Source organism: Delphinus delphis, chromosome 1, assembly GCF_949987515.2.
Source record: "Delphinus delphis chromosome 1, mDelDel1.2, whole genome shotgun sequence".
In the NCBI taxonomy this organism is placed as follows: Eukaryota; Metazoa; Chordata; class Mammalia; order Artiodactyla; family Delphinidae; genus Delphinus; species Delphinus delphis.
In genome coordinates this window covers 80,293,644-80,313,767 of record NC_082683.1, presented here as the reverse complement: position 1 = coordinate 80,313,767, position 20,124 = coordinate 80,293,644, and the positions used below count along the sequence as shown (strand labels likewise).

General features: G+C 41.1%; 1 protein-coding gene and 1 pseudogene across 6 annotated transcripts in view; both read left to right on the top strand.

Annotated features, from left to right (window-relative positions):
* Positions 1–7,248: 7,248 nt before the first annotated feature.
* LOC132421156 (ferritin heavy chain pseudogene) lies at positions 7,249–8,131 on the top strand (annotated as a pseudogene).
* A 10,288-nt stretch (positions 8,132–18,419) lies between these two features.
* TGFBR3 (transforming growth factor beta receptor 3) overlaps positions 18,420–20,124 on the top strand; it is a 218,124-nt gene continuing 216,419 nt past the window's right edge. For all 6 annotated transcript variants that reach the window (XR_009521249.1, XR_009521253.1, XM_060025520.1 and 3 more), the window contains exon 1: positions 18,420–18,662. The gene's annotated coding sequence lies outside the window, so the exon portion shown is untranslated. The remainder of the gene's footprint in view (positions 18,663–20,124) is intronic.

The following is a 20,124-nucleotide window of genomic DNA, read 5'->3' as shown; positions in this document are numbered from 1 at the left end:
GATATCTTCAGATGGCTCATCTCATTCTTTTTTGTGTTTCCATCGCAGAGGATGACTTTGCTTTTTTCTCTCTCTTTCCCCATATTTTGTGACTATTCCCTGTTTGGGTTGTGTACCCCCATATGTGAAGTTCAGAGAGTTTATATATATACATATGTATATAGAGAGAGGATTTCTTTTGGGCTTAAAAAAAAAGTTGTATTATGGAGCTTATGTAAATATTTTCCTTTTTCTCCTCCCTGATCATAAACTTGCCCTCACTCCTGGATTTGGAACATAACCAAGCTAAAAGATGAGATCATGTTTGCAGTGCACACTGAGGTCTCAGCAAGAATCTTCTAATTTGAGAGGCATCAGTATTTTATGCATTCATGTGCTGAAATGCTGAAGAATGAAATCAGGAGTTTAAAAGTTATTTTCGACATCGGGACTAAACAAAGGAGATAGGGCTTTCCTTTTTTGTATTTTTTAATATTCAAAATAACATTTTCTGTTGCAAATGTATTTCTGTTTCACTTAGAAAAATTTAGTCAATAGTCATTTGCTAATGCAAGTAATGCTAATGTCTTCCTTTTACTTTATTTTTTAGTATTATGTAAATTGCCCAGAGAATGTTAACTCTTTTGTTCTTATTTTGAAACAGGCAAAATTTTAGACTATTTTTTATCAATTGTCTGATTTGCTTTTTCATCCGGAGAAATTTTTTCCTTTCTTTTTCATGTAATTGTACATTATTATTTATTACTGGTCTTATTTGCTTTTTCAATATGGAAAGATATATTTCCCCCTTTTTCACGTAATTACACATACTATACTGCTTAGGATGTAGAACATATGAGGATAACTATTTTTTTTTTTTTTTTGCAGATGTTTACCACATGTGGAGCTTAGCATGAAGAATAAGCATGAATCAAGAATGTCCCACCCCAATGCCCTTTTGAAACATTTTTATGTGGTTCCATGAAATAGTGCGTATTTTAATAGTTGCCATGATGGCCATGCTGAGGTCTTTGGTCTCAGACAATCCAACTCTTACTCTCTGCTCTGGGCATCTAACGTTTTTACTTGCTCATTCTACCATCTTCATTTGTCAGGAGTCAGGTCTTGATTTTCTTTTGGGAATCACCTCTCCCTAGGCCATGTGGTCCTAGTGAAATGACTACAGTGTCCCACCTACTCTGAAACAAGAAGAATCTTCTCTAAGATTTGTTTCTGTAAGATTTATAGCTTCTAGGAGAGAGAGGAGTTCCTTTTCTCTGGGTTCTCCAGCTGAAAGAACCGTATTTGCCTGAAGCTTATGGTCCTAACCTCAGGTTTCGTGGAAGAAGTTCTCTGTAGAATGATGCCAACACATGGAGAGAACTAGAGCTTTGTCAGCATTTAGCACCATGTGAAGCTAGATCAACCCTTAAAGTCCTCAGTTACTGGAGGCAATACATTCCCTTTTACTTAAGCTAATTTGAGTTGTATTTCTATTATTTTCAACCAAAAGATCTTTGGATATTGTTTTTCATCTAGAGGTGAGAATGATCAACTTGGTACAAGCAAAAGTAACTTGCCAACAGTTCTGAGTAATAGAAAATACTATCAAAATCTCTTTTGGATAAGTAGTAAGTGTTTGTTGGTTTGGGATCCTAAATTTAGAAAGCTCAAATAACTAACATTTTCTTGTACCCTAGAGACGTGTTGAATAAACTAACTGATCCCAAGGATTATTCAAAGATGTAATTTCAGGGTATGTCAGAGTGTCATTATAGATTCAACTTAATCACCTACATTTTCAACATTAGTAGGATTGTTCTACAGGAATTGATGCCAAGAGAAGTGATCCCAAGGCCCAGTGCTAATAACAGCTACAACATATTGGCACATTCTATGTGCCAGGAAGTGTGCAAAGCCTGTCATTATTTTACATTTAATTCTCAGAAATCCTAAAAGGTGGGTGTTACTGTTCTCCTTTTACAGATAAGAAATCTTAGTGAAGTTCAGCAATGTTCTCAAGCCCAGGTATGTCTAACTTTAAAGTCCAGGGTTTTAACCACTGTTTTCTCTCTAAGTTTCCAAAGTTCATAAGAATTCACTCAATTACTGATTTTTTCAACACATTTTGGAGATACACCTGGCTCATGGTAGGTATATCTATATCTATATACATATAATAGATAATATGTAGTAGATATCTATAAGTTTATATATATATATATATATATATATATAAATATATATATAATCTACAAGGAGCCAGTTATAACTATCTTTAATTCACATGGCTTATTCCAAAACTCTTATGGATAAACCATAATTTGCCATCAACAATTCAATATCTGAATTTTTAATTCTTTCTCTTACAAGAGAAAGAGGCCCAGGCAGCCATTTAAAGAAGAAAAAAAACTGAGGCAACCAATCCAGCAGACTGCTAGCAGAACATGGTGTTGCAGCTTCTTCCAAAATTGCACAAACCTTTGGTGGTTTTGGAAGACTTGGAGGGCCTCTCTGCTGATCTAATGAGATCCAAGGGCGATCTGAGGCATAGCAGGCAGGAAGGAGGGAGTGGAGAGCCTGGCCCTGGCCCTGTCCACAACCTTCTGTCATAAGCCAAGTCCCGTGTGTGGATGTGTGCTCCTGACCTGTTTCTGGATGTGTGACAACGCCTTGTTTTCATGTTGACTTTTCACAGCTGGGAGCTGTACTGGCACCGAAAGTTTGTTTTAACTTCCCACACAGAGTCCAAAATGTAATTAATTGAGCCCTTATTTGAAGAAAAGATGTGTTTGGTGTATTTAGAGACCCCAAAAAGAGGTAAAAATAATATTTGCAAAACTGAACTAATTCAAATAGAACTATGTTTTCTAATGGAGGAATGAAAAGAAGTAGGGATTTGGAGAGAGAACACCTAGCTTTGAGTTTCAGTTAACCACTTATTAAATATACATCTTTGGGCAGATTGTTGTATCTCAGTTTTTCAGCCCATAAAGATGCTGGGAAGATTAAGTTAATGTTGATAGGAAAACTTCCTAGAAATCCCTTGAGTCTCAGGGAACACACACCATTCATTCATTTTGATATGCTTATTTCCATAGAATTTCATGAACAGTTAAAAAAGTCAGTTTAAAATTTAATATCTTTAAACACATTACAATGCAGAATACAATACTGTTTGCAATGTTCAATGTTCAATGCTATTATTTAAACAAATAGCTAAATAAAAACAGATTTAAATCCTTGTCATCTTAATCATATGAAAGATCAAGCAATTGCAAAAAATGATTAACTTGTTTTGTTCTGATTTTTGGGCGTAATTTCCCTTAATTGCATATTTGTAGATACTGGTTCTTACTGTGCTTTCCTTTCATGCTGGAGAAAAGACTTATTTCTCTTTAGACACCACTTGTATGTGTTCCAGGTAATTAAATATTTAGATTAATGAAGAACTATTAGATATTTTTCTCAGAATTAGAACCAATAAAAATACACCTAATGAAACTATATATGACTATCAGAAAAACAGAAAATAAGTGTTGTGATCATGTGGAGAAATTGGAAACCTTGTGCACTGTTGGTGGAAATGTAAAATGGTGCAGCTGCTGTGGAAAACAGTATAGAGGTTTCTCAAAAAATAAAAAAAAATAGGATTACCATATGATCCAACAATTCCACTTCTGGGTATATATCCAAAAGAATTGAAAGCAGGATCTCAAAGAAGTAGTTGCACACTCATGTTCATTGCAGTATTATTCACAATAGCCAAAAGGTGGAAACAACTCAAATGTACATGAATGAATGAATGAATAAAAAAATGTAGTACATACAATGGAATATTATTTAGTCTTAAAACAGAAGGAAATCCTGTCACATACTGCACCATGTATGGACCAGAGGACATTATACTAAGTGAAATAAGCTAGTCACAAAAAGACAAATATTGTACGATTCCATTTTTATGAAGAATATAGAGTAGTCAGATTCATAGAAACAGAAAGTAAGATGGTGATTATCAGAGTCTGGGGGAGAGGGAGAACTGGGGAATTGTTTTTCAATGGGTAGAGAATTTCAGTTTTGCAAGATGAAAAAGGTCTGGAGAGCTGTTGCACAATAATGTGAATGTACTTAACACTATTGAACTGTAAACTTAAGCATAGTTAAGATGGTACATTTTATGCTGTTTTTTACCGCGATAAAAAAACTATATACAAATGCAGTTTAATTTGGGGGATGATTCAGAATACTTCTTTATTATCTTTTCAGGCCTGATGATAATTCATCTTCACATGGGGCCTCAGGATAAGCAGCTCAGATATTTGCTTCAGATTACAAGGCACAGAGGTGCAGATGTCCTCAAACCCAGTGTTTGACTTAAGTGGATGGTGGTAGTGCCGCAGGGCAGAGAGTTTCTTATCAGTTTGTAAGGACTAAATCCAAGGCCATTTGTAGGGGTGGGGAACTGAATTTTGGTCCAGAACTCTTTCTCTGAAGCATGTGAGCTGGGGAAAGCATTCCAGAACCTCATGTTAGTAGATATCAGTCATCGATAAAGGAAATATTTGTTGATGAAATACACCAATGAAATGCACTGTTTAAATCAAATAAATCATGTTTGTTATTGCATATCAGAGTTTCCCTAACTGTGTTCCGTAAAACATTAGCTCTGTGGGTATTACATTTAAAAAAAGGGTTTTGGGGTCAAAAAGTTTGGAAGATATAGGGATAAAAAGAGTTAAAAATGTGATTTTTTACTCCATAACTTCTCAAAGGCTTTACTATGTTAACATTAATGTTACTATACCAATATTAACTATTAGATGTTAATATTTAACGTTTGATAGGTTGACATTTATGTTAATGTATTCATTAATATCCATGTTAATATATTAACATGTTTTTCCATATCTCATATAACCAAGGAAGCAGTCCTCAGCACACCAGTGTGAGAATGCTGCCCTATATCATAAAAGTCATGATATTTTTGTCACCTGCTTTCCTTTAAGATAGTAGCTTTCTTTCATTTCTCCTGGGTTTGCTGTGAAGCCCATCTCCTTCACCATGAGCACCACTGGGGAAATATCCAGAGAGTAGGGCAGTTGCAGTTTTAGTATTCGTTGTTATGAGATACTGTAAAGCTATATGATGGATGCAGCTTTTCTGTACTTCCAGCTATTTTCCAAACAGAGCATTAATATTGGACAAACTTGCAAGAGTGTCAATAGAAAAGAGTGAGTCAAGACGAATACATATTGCAAGGTGAAAATGGTCAAAGTGTGTAGTTTCTTCAGTGGGATAACTTTTTTGTTTTATAAGAAAAAGCTAGCTACTGCATTAGGAAATTATAGTTAGCTTATTTTGAATTCTCATTCCAGAGATTTTAAATGTTACTGTTACTAAAATGATGATAGCTCAGAAATGGCCCATTTAACAGCTAACTCATTAGTTAAAATTAAGCTTGATATGAATGGAGTAATCTCTAGAGGGAGTATATTTTAGAATATTAAAGAAAGAAACAACTACTACAAGTATCTGCCCACAAAATCCAAATCAACTGAGCAAGAAGAGAGTCAAAGCAGTTTCTTGATAGTTTGAGAGTCCTTATATGTGTTACTTTTTCAGCTGAAAACTCAGGGTTGCTACAACTACACTCAATTAATATTCTTTGTTTTATTTGTAGTCAAAACCAGGACACACCATCAGAGGGTGGGCAGGGAAGCCTTGTGTGTAGAACTTTGATGGTGAGTCCCTGATACGTCATCTAGGTTAAGTCATTAGCATTAGAAGCATTTGATTTTGAACCTGAAAAGTGGAACCATGAATCTAAGTCATTACAAGAGACAGTGTGATTAGCAGAAAGAAGTATTGGCTGTGTATTTTTTTTTTTTAGTGTATAGTTTTATCTTTACCAGAGCACTTGTTCTGAAATGCTCCTTCTGAAATTACCTCTTGCCCTACTCCTTTTATTTTTTAATTTAGCAGGTTTTTATTGAGCACCTACTATCTGCCAAACATTGGGTGGTGCACCGAAGATATTTGTTTTGCTACCATATTTAAGAAGTATATTTTTTAAAAATTAATTTGTTTTATTTATTATTTTTAATTTTTGGTTGCATTGGGTCTTTGTTGCTGTGCGTGAGCTTTGTCTAGTTGCGGCGAGCAGGAGCTACTCTTCGTTGCGGTGCGCGGGCTTCTCATTGTGGTGGCTTCTCTTGTTGTGGAGCATGGGCTCTAGGAGCGCGGACTTCAGCAGTTGTGGCACTCGGGCTCACTAGTTGTAGCTCACGGACTCTAGAGCGCAGGCTCAGTAGTTGGGGCGCACGGGCTTAGTTGCTCCACGGCATGTGGGATCTTCTCGGACCAGGGCTCAAACCCGTGTCCCCTGCATTGGCAGGCGGGATCTTAACCACTGTGCCACCAGGGAAGCCCTAAGAAGCATATTTTTATTTGCACTAAGAAAAATTAAGACAGATTAGTCCCTATGATGCACAAAAATGAAAAAAAATACATTAAGATACCAGTTTAAACATTAGCAACCTATATATCAAAATTTTGGTATGATTGCTTTTTGAGAAAGTGGTTTTCAAATTCCTTTTAAGATTTGCTTTGTCTAGGAAATGAACATATATCACAGCGGAGGAAAACTGAGTGGTTAAACATATGAAACCATGTTCAATTTTACCAGAAGTCAGAGCAAAACAAATCACTCTTCAGATTAAAAAAATTGGAAAGTATCAACCATTGGCAAAGATGTGGACAAGTAGCATGGCTCATTCCCTCAGTGGAAATCTAAATTAATATACTCCCTATGTAGTACACATTGATAATACCTACAAAATTTTAATTGTTTATACCCTTCAACCCAGCAATTACACTTCTAGTTATACATTATAGACTAGAGAATTTGTCTCATGCGTGAAGTGGAAGATAGGTGTAAGAATCTCTTGTTTGTTGAAACATTGTAATAATAGAAAGTAGAAACATTTTCAATGACCATCCTCAAGGAAACTTGAAACTTAAATTTAAAATGGTATAGTGGGGCTGCCCTAGTGGCACAATGGTTGAGAGTCCGCCTGCCGATGCAGGGGACACGGGTTCGTGCCCCCGTCCGGGAAGATCCCACATGCCGCGGAGCGGCTGGGCCCGTGAGCCATGGCCGCTGAGCCTGCACGTCCAGAGCCTGTGCTCCGCAGCGGGAGAGGCCACAACAGTGAGAGGCCCGCGTACCGCAAGATAAATAAATAAAATTGTATAGTGTGACAGTCCTCGCGGAGAGTCGCCGCGGTTTCTTGCTTCAACAGTGCTTGGACGGAACCCGGCGCTCGTCCCCCGCTCTGGCCGGCCGCTCAGAGCCAGCCCTCGCCACCACCTCACGGCGCCCTCCGACCGTCCCAAGGTCCCTGCCGCCGTTACAGCGCCGAGCAGCCACCGCCACCGTTTCACCTCAGCCGCCCGCCATGACGACCGCGTCCCCCTCGCAGGTGCGCCAGAACTACCACCAGGACTCGGAGGCCGCCATCAACCGCCAGATCAACCTGGAGCTCTACGCCTCCTACGTCTACCCGTCCATGTCGTACTATTTCGACCGCGATGATGTGGCTTTGAAGAACTTTGCCAAATACTTTCTTCACCAATCTTGTGAGGAGAGGGAACATGCTGAGAAACTGATGAAGCTGCAGAACCAACGGGGTGGCCGAATCTTCCTTCAGGATATCGAGAAACCAGACCGTGATGACTGGGAGAATGGGCTGAATGCAATGGAATGTGCGCTACACTTGGAAAAAAGTGTGAATCAGTCACTACTGGAACTGCACAAACTGGCCACTGAGAAGAATGACCCTCATTTGTGTGACTTCATTGAGACTCATTATCTGAATGAGCAGGTGAAATCCATTAAAGAATTGGGTGACCATGTAACCAACTTGCGCATGATGGGGGCCCCCAAATCTGGCATGGCACAGTATCTTTTTGACAAGCACACCCTGGGAAATAGTGATAATGAGAGCTAAGCCTTAGGCTGGCTTCCCGTAGCCACAGGGGTGACTTCCCTGGTCACCAAGGCAGGGCATGCATGTTTGGGTTACCTTACCTTTTCTGTAAGTTGTACCAAAATATCTACAAGTCCTTTCCTTAGTACCGTTCCTTCAAATAAAGTAATTTGGTACCCACCCCCCAAAAATGGTATAGTGATACTGTGGAATATTATCTATCAGCTAAGAGAAATACCACAAAGATGGATTTAAAAATCATAAAGTTGAATAAAAAGGGCAAGTTGTAGATTATGTTCTACTTATGTAATATTTTTAAATGGACAAATACATTCATATTATAAAGAATTGATTTATTTCTATATGTATGCATATATATGTATATGAATATACAATACAAACACATATATGTATATGTAATAGTATAACAAAACACACTGGAAGGATACACCTAAATTCATAAAAGTGGTTTCCTCTGAAGACACTGGCAGGGTAGTCGGTTTGGACTGGAGTTGAGGGGAATGGTCAAGGGGACTTGAATTTTATCTGTAATGTTTTACTTCTTGTATAGAAAGACAAAGAATTTGTCAAAATGTTAACAATGTTCAGTTCTGGGTGTTGACACAGGGGTGTTTATGAAATTCTTTTTGTTTTTCTATATTTTGAAATTTTCTTATAAACAAGATCTTTTTTTTCTGGAAATCAATCTTCTACTTTGTGCCTAGGTTTGATAAGTTGTGCACATTTCACACAATAGTAATGAAGGGGTCTTGGAACAAAGCGTGTGTAATTCTCTGCATAGCTGCCTGGCACATTTTCACCAAGCCAGCCTAAAAATAACTGAAAAGTAAAAGTATGATTGGGTAGAGGGCCCCTCTGCTGACCTTCAGGACTTTTGGGTTGTCCATCAGTTAATCTTGTCACAATCACATAATTATGAGGTTGGTTTGAGCTTGATGAACCAATATATACAAGGAAAATACGCTATAACCAGAACTGTGCCATGTCAAAGCCCTTGGGACACGATGATTTTCTGGTGTTTCTATGTGAGGTTTTCCTCAAGGTAACAAGGCTTTTAAAAATAACTTGCTTTTCAGGCATATCACCCTTTCCAAAAAATATGCCTCTTCTCCAAGCCGAGTTGTATATTCCCCAAAATATGCTGATGCTGTGTGTCCATCACATAAATACCCAAATGTCACACCATACCCCAGCAGGTTACAGTTGGGCAGTACAATACCTTTAAAAGCAGTGGGGCTGCAGAATTCTATAGAAAAGACCATTACATCCTCCTCTGAAAGAGAATCTCATAAGCTGAAATACCAGTTAATAAAAAATACAGGACAGAGAAAACTAACAAGGCAAGGATACAAGTGCACTCAAGCGATACTCAAAATTCCAGCTGAGTTGAACTTAGAGTTATTTAAGAAAAGTCAAATATCTGAAGAACTAGTTTGGGAGCCTCAGTGTGTCTTTTTTTTTTTTTTTTTTTTTTTAAGGTACATACCACTTAGCTCTCTGGAAAAAAAAGTTGAAAGGGGTTTCTAACCAACAGAATGAAATCTGAGACTGAAATCTCAGGTCACATGCAAAGTTAAAACTCAACATTCCCAGTAAAGGTTTCTTCCTTCTAAACTTTGTATTTTGAAAAATTTCAGGCCTTGAGAAAAGTTGAAAGAATACTCAGTGAAATTCTGAAGGTATTTGGCACAATGAAAGACTGGAAAATAATTTACATGAGGAAAAAATCTATAAAATTTACTAATTCCTATGTTTATTTTTACAAATGTGCACAAACTCTACAAATGTATATGCTTTGCTTATGCATTTAAATTTAGTAAAATTACATTTAAGGAAAAGCAGGAGGAAATTTGGCAAAAAGAGAAGAAACAAGAGTAAGGAACAAAAAGCCATATAGAACGCACAAAACCCTGCGACGCTTCGGATTTTTAAACAGGGCCTGAACAATTGGTTTGCTTGATTTTTAAAACAGAGTTGAAGTTGTTTTAATATTCTATAGAGAAAACTGAAGGGGATCCTAGTGGGACTGTGTAGTGTCAGAGACCAGAGGCAAAGAAGGAAGTACGTTGTCCTTTCTCAAAGGGAAAAGTGAGTGGGAAGGGAGGAGGCTGTTTAAGTTAATGAATGCTTCCTTCCTTTCTCTCTCACTTCAGGAGTAGCCAGAGACCAAAGACCTGCTTCCTTCTCCTTTAGTATCTGTGCCTTTAGCATTTAAAGATGGCCAGCATTTTCCAGCAATGTTAATAGTAGTGTGGATATGATTTTTTCTATCAACATAGTATAAAATAAGAGTGATATGCAAAGGCATTACATTACACATTATTTCTACTCTTAGTGGCTCCTGGCTCTTTCTCTCCTTTCTCTCAAGCTAACTTGAGTCAGCAGCCTTATTTGCTCCAGCCCAGGGACTTGGTTTATCTCCTCTTTGTTAATGGGTCTGACTGAGATCAGGAAGCCCCTTTCTCATGCTAAACCTGTGGCTTCCAGGTCAAGCTTCATTCATGCTGTTTATACCACATACTTGCTTCCTGCCTGGGCAAATTGGTTCCAGTTCTTCCAGGTCAGATGTATTCTGCTGTCTCCTGAGTCTTGGCTTGCGTTAACACCCAAAGCCCTTGTGTCAGTGTCTTGTTGAGCCTCTAGAGGGGCATGTATCTCAATGGTTGTTGCAAGACTTCACTATTCTCGGTCTCTAACTGTGGGTATCTATCTGTGGAATGAAGCCGTCCATAAATTCAATAATTTTTATTGGATACTTGTTAGAGGCAAGGAGCATTGTACTCTGCTGGGAGCTGGGAATACAATGTTGGTTAAGATAGCCATGGTTTCTGCTCTCATGGTTCTTATCGTCTAATGTGAACTTACACAGACAGCCTGCTCCAAGGAGGGGCCAGCTTTTATTCACTAACATGAACTGTACACAGAAAATACTGAATAAGTACATGTGTTTATGTTAGTGGGTGGGAAGCAAGATTAGAAGTAGGGAGGCTAGAGCTATCACAATTGTACAGGTGAAAAAATTGTATAGGTTAGATAGTATTTTGACTGCAATGGAAATAGTGAGAAGTGATAATTTGAAGATAGAGCAAACAGGCCTGGGTTTGTTATGGGGTGTGAGAGACATAGAGGCAGCAGTGAAGACCCATTTGTTTTTGACCTGAGTCACTGAATGAATGGTTGAGCTATTTACTGAGATGAGGAGATGGAAGATGTGTTCATGGGAATCAGGAGTTTAGTTTTTGTCATGTAACATTTGATTTTCCTACTGAACACATTGAGTAAAGATGTTGAGATGTCAACTAAATACACGAGTTTGGAATTCAGGGGAGAGGTCCAGTCTGGAGATAAAATTTTGAGAATTTTCAATGTGTGGATACACTTAAAGAGATGGGTCTGGATAATAACACCTTGAGAGAGAGAGTCTTAATAGAGAAGAGGATCAAAGGTACTGCCCTGGGACAGTCCAACATTTAGATCCTGGGAGAAGGAAGAAGAGCCAGCATCGGTAACTTAGAAGGTCCAGCCAGGAGGTAGGAGAGAAACCACTAGTGCTCTGTATCCCTGTAGGCAAAGGAAATGTCTCAAGGAGAAGGGAGTGAGTACCTGGGTCATAAGCTATTGAGTGGTTACGTAAGATGAAAACTGAGAATTGGCTACTGGTTTGGCCACAAGGTGACCTTGACAAGTGTGGTCTGATTGGATCTGGTTGAGGAGAAAATGATGGGTGAAGAATCATGGGCACCAAATGTAAATATCCCTTTTGGAGTTTTATTACAAAGGGAGTAGAGAACTGGGAGTGAGATGGGTATGCGGGGTCAAGTAAAATTTTCTAAAATGGGAAACATTACAGTATGTTTGTAAGTTGATGGGAATGATCAGAGAGAGAGAGAGAGAGAGAGAGAGAGAGAGAGATCTGAGGATGCAGGTGAAAAAGGAATTACTACAGTATGAAAGCCCTTGAGTAGCTGAAGAAATGGAATCCAGTACACAGGTGGAGGGAGAAGGGCCAACAAGAGAGAAACCAGAGCAGAGAAGAATAGACACAGATAAATTTGCAGATGTGGTGGTGGGAAGCTGAGGGTATTTATTCAGAGGGCTTTGATATTCTTAGTATCAATAAAACAAGAAATAAGAAGCAGGGTCAGCAGTTGAATTCAGGTAAAGGGCCGAAGGTATTGAAGATTTGAGGAAAGAGGAGGAGAAGTAACATAAACCTCTTGGAGAATAAGAGAGTGAGCTGATAAGGAAAATATAGTAGGATTGCTGAGCAGTGCTAAGAACCCATTGAGGCTTGCGGTCATAAATTTAAGTGAGACCAATCGTGGTTGCAGATGGTAAAAAAAAGTAGTAGGGACAATGGATTAGAGATCCTGGTGGGGTCAAATCATTGTTGGAATCAAGATACTGGAGGCAATGAGTTGGAACAATAGAGACTGATGGTCAGAGAGGGGTGCTTGAAATTGAGATCTGGGAGGCGGAACATTTATTTCTGATGAAAACGACCTGGACATAATCATGTTTCTAGGCGACTGAAGTGGGATGGAAGAACAGGTTGCTGGAGGGGAGAAAGTCAAGGAACTGAGAGGCCAGAACTCTCCAGAGGTGGAATATACAAGGGATCTTGTTGGTAATTTGTCATAAGTTCTAGAGGGCACCTGGAAAGTTTGGAAGGTTGAGAAAGGGAGAAGGATTGAACAGGTTAGGGAACATTCAGAGCCGTATGGTGATAAGAATCCAGGTGTGAGCAATGACTAAGAAGGCTTGGATTTCTCATGGAGACTGAAGGAAACAGGATTGAGAGGTCCTAATAGTCTCTTCAGGGAAGATGAATAGGCTGTTCTCATTCTATTATTCTAGCTTCTTTCTTGGGACCAGTCTCTCAGGTGCTCCTGGCATTATAGCCTTTGCCATTGTTCAGAATGTTCTTTTCATCTTTTGCATCTGCTGAATCCTCAGCTCCCTTCTTATCTTGCTCCGATCATCCCAGACCAAGGATCGTCTCAGTTCTTCTAGCACTTACAGTCACATTTGATACTTAACATATAATACTGTTCTGTTCCTCCTGGAAAAGTGGTACAGATGAAACGGTTTGAAGGGCAGAAATAGAGACACAGATGTAGAGAACAAATGTATGGACACCAACGGGGGAAAGTGGTGGTGGGGTATGGTGGTGTGATGAATTGGGAGATAGGGATTGACATGTATACACTAATATGTATAAAATGGATAACTAGTAACAACCTGCTGTATAAAAAAGTAAATAAAATAAAATTCAAAAAAAAATAATACTTTTCTCTTTCTCTTTATCATGTTTCCTGTCATCTCTATATGTATCTTTCACCTCTTAATATGGCTTAGCAAATATCAATGAATATTGGTTGATTTTTCATGAAAGAGGCTAACATCTTCCAGAAATTATATGGGTAAGCTGGGGACATGGTAAAGGAAATTTTAATTTAAATTTTTGCAGCAAATTTTTCAAATGTTAACAATGTAAGGACACTTTAGAAGAAAAAAAAATTCTTAAGCATCTCTGGAAATGAATTTCCCACTTCGAAAAACATCAACTTAAGAAAAAAGTCTTTTGTTATGGGAAAGTCTATTGGTTTTTCTTTCTTTTTTAATTTATTTATTTATGTTGGCTGCATTGGGTCTTCCTTGCTGCACGCGGGCTTTCTCTAGTTTCAGTGAGCAGGGGCTACTCTTTGTTGCAGAGCACGGGCTCTAGGCAGGGGCAGGCTTCAGTAGTTGTGGCACGCGGGCTCAGTAGTTGTGGCTCATTGGCTCTAGAGTGCAGGCTCAGTAGTTGTGGTACACGGGCTTAGTTGCTCCACAGCATGTGGGATCTTCCCGGACCAGGGCTTGAACCCATGTGCCCTGCATTGGCAGGTGGATTCTTAACCACTGCGCCACCAGGGAAGTCCAGTCTATTGGTTTTTAATTATCCCTGTCCTCCTCCCCCACAAAAGAGGGTAAATGCTGCTTTTTAATATTACCATTAAAACAAAAATACAAAATGAAAACAAATTTCTTATTGAAATTATTACCGAATTCTAAAGACTATGTCTGCGGGACCCAGTTGAGGCACTCTCCTCCTTAGATTTTATGGTAAAAAACATTGGGTGAGTAACCTAAAGAAATGTTATAGCAGGTAATTTTAACAAATACGTGGAACTATCCATTTGCAAAATATGTTAGGAAATAAATTTTATAGGGCCAAACTTATAACAAGGGCTTGCCCAGAGAAAGTGCTCAATAAAAGGTAATAATAATAACAGTAATAACAGAAGATCAATAACAATAGCAATAATAATTTTTAAATTTTGGTGTTTTTACAAGTGGAGTTTCAGCATTTCTTATATTTGCTAAATGAAGGTAATAAGATTTGTAACATTCACAGATGCTAATATATGTCCTGGGTCCTCCTGGTCTTTTTTTGGTCCCCCTGTCACAAAACAACGTTTTCCATTTTTTTCTCTTCTCCAGGCCAAAACAAAAGTTCTCTGCGGGGCAGCTATGGAGGTGGGGGCCAGGACGAAGCCTTCCCTCTGGAACCCCTGCTCCTGAGGCAGGGAGAGCAGAGGCTCTGCCACATCCCCTACGGAGCTAAGACCACAGGGATCTCAGGGGAGGTTGCTGTTCCTTTGAAATGGTGTGAGGTTTCCTTCATTGTCAGTAGACCCGCTGAGGGGGAAATTAAAGGGGCATTGTGGAAACTGCTATTGGAGGCTCTGCACAGGCACAGGAAATGACAAGTGTGCAGGAACCCGGGCTTACTGTAAGGGAAATTGCTTTGGATTTTTATTTCCAAATTCTCTGAGGAATCCACCAGCCTGAATCAGGTGTCTGTTTGGGGCTCTGCTCTGCAAACGGGTTCACCTGACAGTATCTTTTCCTCATTAATTTGAAATTTGCTGGCTGCAAATATTATCAGTGAAAACCATATTCTAATCTTGGATATAGATATAGAAAATGTGGCTTTAGATTATGGCCTTAGGTTATGGTGATATATAAAACACCTACAGGTATGAATTAGAATCTTTATGGGCAAATTTTAGAAATAAGGTACTAAATCTGTCTGTAATAATAGGTCAACTGAGCAGAAAATAGGAGCACAGGCTGTAGTTTGTAGACCAGTATCCTGTCACAACAATTTTGGAACATTTGGTTCTTGTTCTGTCACACATTCTTAAGAGTAGTTATGCAACTGCCTCCAAGATGTTGGCTGTTTCAGACAAACTTTGAAGTTAGCGTCCCTTCGCCTCTCTTTCTTGGGTGAAAGGAATCGATTTTTATGTGGTGGTCGAGGGTCATATTTCTCCTCAACAAACTTTATCTTTTGAAACTTTTAAAGAATTGAGCTTTAAAAATATAAGACTCTTGCTCTGAGGGAAAGGGGGCTCATTTTCACCTGTGGAGCACAAAGCGGAGGTTCAGGGCGGACTCTGGAGTCACAGCTAAGTCACATCCTCATTCTAATCTGTAGAATGAGGATGACAGAGCTGTTACAGGGTTTAATGAGTTAGGATTTGTAAAGTGCAAAGCATATGCAGTACTATATGAGGACTTGTTAAAAAAGAAAAACAACCAGATGATTTTCTACTGATAAAGTCTTTTAGAACTTTGAGGTCTTTGCTTCTGTAAGGAACACAAACAGGTTATTATGAATTTGTTCAGCTGTCTGCTAATCAACACAATCTGGGGACTTGCCACTGTCATAAATAAGTGGGTCCACACCTATAGGAAGGGTGGTTCCTTGCGAGAAATACAGTCTCAGTAAATTTGATGCTCTGCTGTCAAACGTTTTTATGCAAGTGAGATAGAGTGCACCTCTATATCTCACCCCCCTGCTTGCAATTCTTTTTGAAAAAATTTGGAACGAATGACCAAGATACCACCTTGAACCAAAGAAAGTTTGTATCTTATGGTAACAAATACTGTAACTTGAACAAAGTCCTAATTTGTAAGAGACCAATGAAAGGAGAGGATTCATTCCCCCTAGAAATCAGTTAATATTGCATTATTAAAATGTAGGGGAAACCCCTTTTCTAGAGCTTTGCTGGGGAACCAGAATTTTTAGTTTGTTTTAAACCTTTTCTCTATGCTTCAGGAGTCTGTATTTCTGCAAATAATATCACATTATTAGTGTAAATATTTAGAGAAAACACCTATGTAGACATTGTTGGTTTTGCAAATACTGATATAATTTCTTGTGTTTTTCCGTATCGTCTACAGAAAATAATTAAATAGCCCAAAATTTTAAAGATGTTTTGAGAAAAAAAAAATCCCAGCCAACCAAACAAACCCCCCAAACCTTTCATTTTGCCAATAATGTAAAGCTTTTGATGACAGGTGGTATGTCCTGTTGGTTGAAGACTTGGGCTCAGAGCTAGATGGATGTGGGTTTGAATCCTGACTTTCCCACTTATTAGCTGTACTATCTTAGCAAGTTGTAAGGCCTTCAGTATATAGGTAGGTTTCTACATAGGCCTCAGTTTGTATACAGCCTTATAGGGCTGTGAGAAGTAAATGTGTTCATATGTATAGAATGTTTAGAACTCTGCCTGGCACAGAGTAAGTGTTCACTGTTGAGTTACACTATTAGTTACAGTAGTGTAACTAACTGGTTACACTATTGAGAATCTGACTACTGTGAACAGTTACTTTATCACTCTTTAAAGACAAGACACTGTTAAGTTATCTAGGACTTGGTTTTTCTCTCTCTTCTATGCCATTTATTTTCTTTTTGTTTCTATGCCATTTTATTTAGAAATTAAAAAGCCTTAACGTGATTGATATGTTTAAATGTAGGATTAAATATCCCAACACAGCTCACGTGTTCATGTCTGCTCTTGAAACTAAAACTTGACAATTTGAGGCACGAATACTATGTCATTTGAGTCTATGAGAAATCTAAGGCCTTGAATCTAGAGAGACTGTATCATAGCTGAGGCTAACTCTACCTAGACTGTTGCTCCAACAGGGCATTATGCCTATGGGTTTCTCCAAGGCCTCACTCAAGCCTCTCACACAGTAGGTGTTCAATAAATATTGGTAAGGAATGAATTGTTCATTTTAGAGATTTTTGCAGGAATCCAGTTGATCAATAATGATTTGACTTTTGTCAAACTATATTCAATTGGGTGAGTTCTGTATGTATAGGTACAAGCGAAAAAGGAGGAGAAACACTTCCTCTTTAAGTAGGGAAACCCAGTAACTTTCCAAACAATAATACTGCGTAAGTAATAATATCAGAAACCTCCCCATTCTACTCTCCAACGTTTTGAAGGCCTAGGACCATAACATTTTAGGACTGGAAGAGGTCTCCTAGGCCAAGCTCCTGATTTTACGGAGGAGAAAACAGACTTGGAGAGTTTAAGCCGATCGTCCAAGGTTCCACAGCTCGTCGAAGGGCAGAGTCAGGACTGGAAGTCTGGTCTCTGAAACCTGTCAGCCCAGAGTCATTTCACCAGCCTCTTGGTAAAACAGTGCCCTTTGATTTAAGCATATCTTTTAATAGACAAACCAGGTGTAAAAAAGGAGTATCAAAGTGGCGTACTGATGACAGCATTCGTCAACTCTTGCAGCGACCAGTTCACCCGCGCATGTATGCAGGGAGTTGTACGCCGCCAACACCTTCGCTTATATCGCGCCAACCTTAGGGTAATGCTAGTAACGCTGACCTGCCTTCTTTATTTGTATTCATTTATTTAGCGAGCGGGGGCAATGGCTGGGTAATGCACTCTCAGCTGTTAAAGATGAGGAGGCAAGACCCACCATCGGAGCGCATCTTGAGAGAGCAAACAGCATTGGAGGCGGGAAAACAACCAGGGGCAGAATGAATGTGTGCGTGGGGACTTTTGCTAGCGAGTGGGCAAGAGGGCGTGATCAGATTACTGGAGGTTTTAGAATTTTTAGATCAAGACGGAGGGAACCAAATAACCCAACTAACTCTTCCAGAGAGCCCTGAGAAGTTGGAAGGATCTAGTTTAAGGGAGGGAATCCCTGCAGCTCGCGCCCACGTTCCACCCCCCCGCACCCCCGCCCCAATCCGGCTCTTCCCCGACGACTGGGACCCCCCCCACCCGACGCCCCAGCCTGGGCGCACAGCAGCACAGCAGTTCCCGGTACTCCTCTCCTCTCCCTCCCTCCGCGGTCCGAAGGGAAAGGCAAGCTGTGGCAGCGCTCGGGGTTCATCCGTCAGCCTGAGAGGAAAAGGAGGAGGAGAGAGAGAGAGGAGGCGGGCGGCGGGAGGAGGAGTTTCTCCGCGGCCCGGAGCTCCCGGGGGGACCGCGGAGGAGGAGCGCCCTTCCCCCCGCACGCTGATTGCTGTGGCGTCCTGCCCGTCCCCGCCCGCGTGTGTGAGGGGGAGCGAGTGCGCTGGGTCGGCCCGATGGGGGTAATCGAGGGTTTCGGGGACGCCGAGCGGCGCTTTCCTCTTCCCAGTGAGTGAGGGAGGGAAGTCGGCGGCTCTCGTGCCCGGCCACTTTCCCTGCGCGATTCCCTGAGCTCCCTGCAGGAGGAGAAAGTCCCCGGCGGGTCCGGATGGCGTAGTTGTGCCGCGGCGCAGCAGCTGCCGGAGCTCGCCGCCGCCGGGCGCGGGGCGGGGAAACTTCGTTCTGCTTCGCTCCAGCTTGTGGCGGGTGGATCTCCGCTTGACACATCGCCTCCAAGGTACGCGCCGGCTCGGCCCCGCGGCACTGCCGCCGGCGCCGGGACGCCCTTGGCCGCACCGCTAGCCCAGCACCCGTTCCGGCCGAGGGCTCTGCAGGCTGCGCGGTGCCTGTCGGCGTTGCGCGGTGGTCCGCGCCTGTTTCCCGGCCGGGGGTCGCTCCGGCCGCCCGGACCCCCGGGCTTGTGGGGGCGGTGTTGGTCTGTTAGTGTTTACACTCCGAGGTGCGTGGGCAGCGGCCGCCCCGGGGTGGGCAGCGCTCGGGGCGCTGCACTGTGCTGGCGAAGACATCTACTCCGCGCCTGCCCTCACTCTTCCTTTCCGCGGTTTCTTCTGACCTCCGCGGGGCGCGCTGGCCACTTCCCACTGAGCTCGTGACAGCGTCGGTGGGAGAGATTTGTTGTGGGTTTGCACGCAGTTGCCGTTGCAGAGGCTGCGGCCCCGGGACTTGAGCACCAACGTGAGCTACGCTCACTGCGGGCCGCGCCCTCGGGGTGCTGTGCTGGAGGCGCCGAGCGCTGCAGCTCGGAGCCCCGCAGAGAATCCTTCTTCCCGCGTTAACTTACTAGCCACCTTAGCCAGCTTATTTGGTTAGAATACGCTGGAAAGTTGGACTGTTGCTAGGAGAATCTTCTTGCAGTCTTGTTCTTATTAGGGCGTTTGCCTCACTTTCCAGAATCATTTAGTGTAGGGAACCGGCTTGTCAAGCTTGAATTACCTTGACAGAGTAGAACTTAATGTGCCTACAAAAAGAGCTGAGAGAAATGGGAATTTCTCTTAGCTGTGAAATGGGAATAATAACAGTATTGGCCTCATAAGGTTACTGTGAGGATTGAATGATTTAAAATATATAAAGTACTAGAGCAGTGCCCGGCTCCAGGCAAGCGCTGCATGGCTATTAGCGGTGCTTGTCCTGAGCCCAGTGGGGACGAGAAGAGCAGGGAGGGTACGGGATGGTAGGAATGACAGACTGAGATAGGGAACCAGGCTTTTTCTGAACTCCGCATCCCTTCCAAGAGAAGTAAGCGAGCGGTTTGGGAGGAGAGAAGTCTCTACAAGTAGCAAAGCACATGTCAAGACCTTTTAATTTTTCTGAAATGGTACTTTAGATTGCAAACAGGTACTTCAGTGTGAAATTAGCTATTAATTTCTGATAATAATAATAGCTCACGTTTATTGGGCTCAAACTCTGTGCCAGACACTCTCCTAATACTTAGGGCACTTAATCGTTACACCAACCCTCTGGAAAAAACAGTATTAATAGCCCTATTTTACAGGTAAGACACTAGAGGTTAGTTCCTTAACTGAGCTATTACACAACTGTTAGTTCTGTCTGACTCCAGGGCTATCTTAGTCACTCAGCAGAGAGCAGCAAGTGCAGTCAGATTTGTGTGCAGTGAGTCCAGGCGTCTTCTCCCATCCTTCAGCTTCCCATTTGAGTTGAACACAGATCTCCTGAAACAC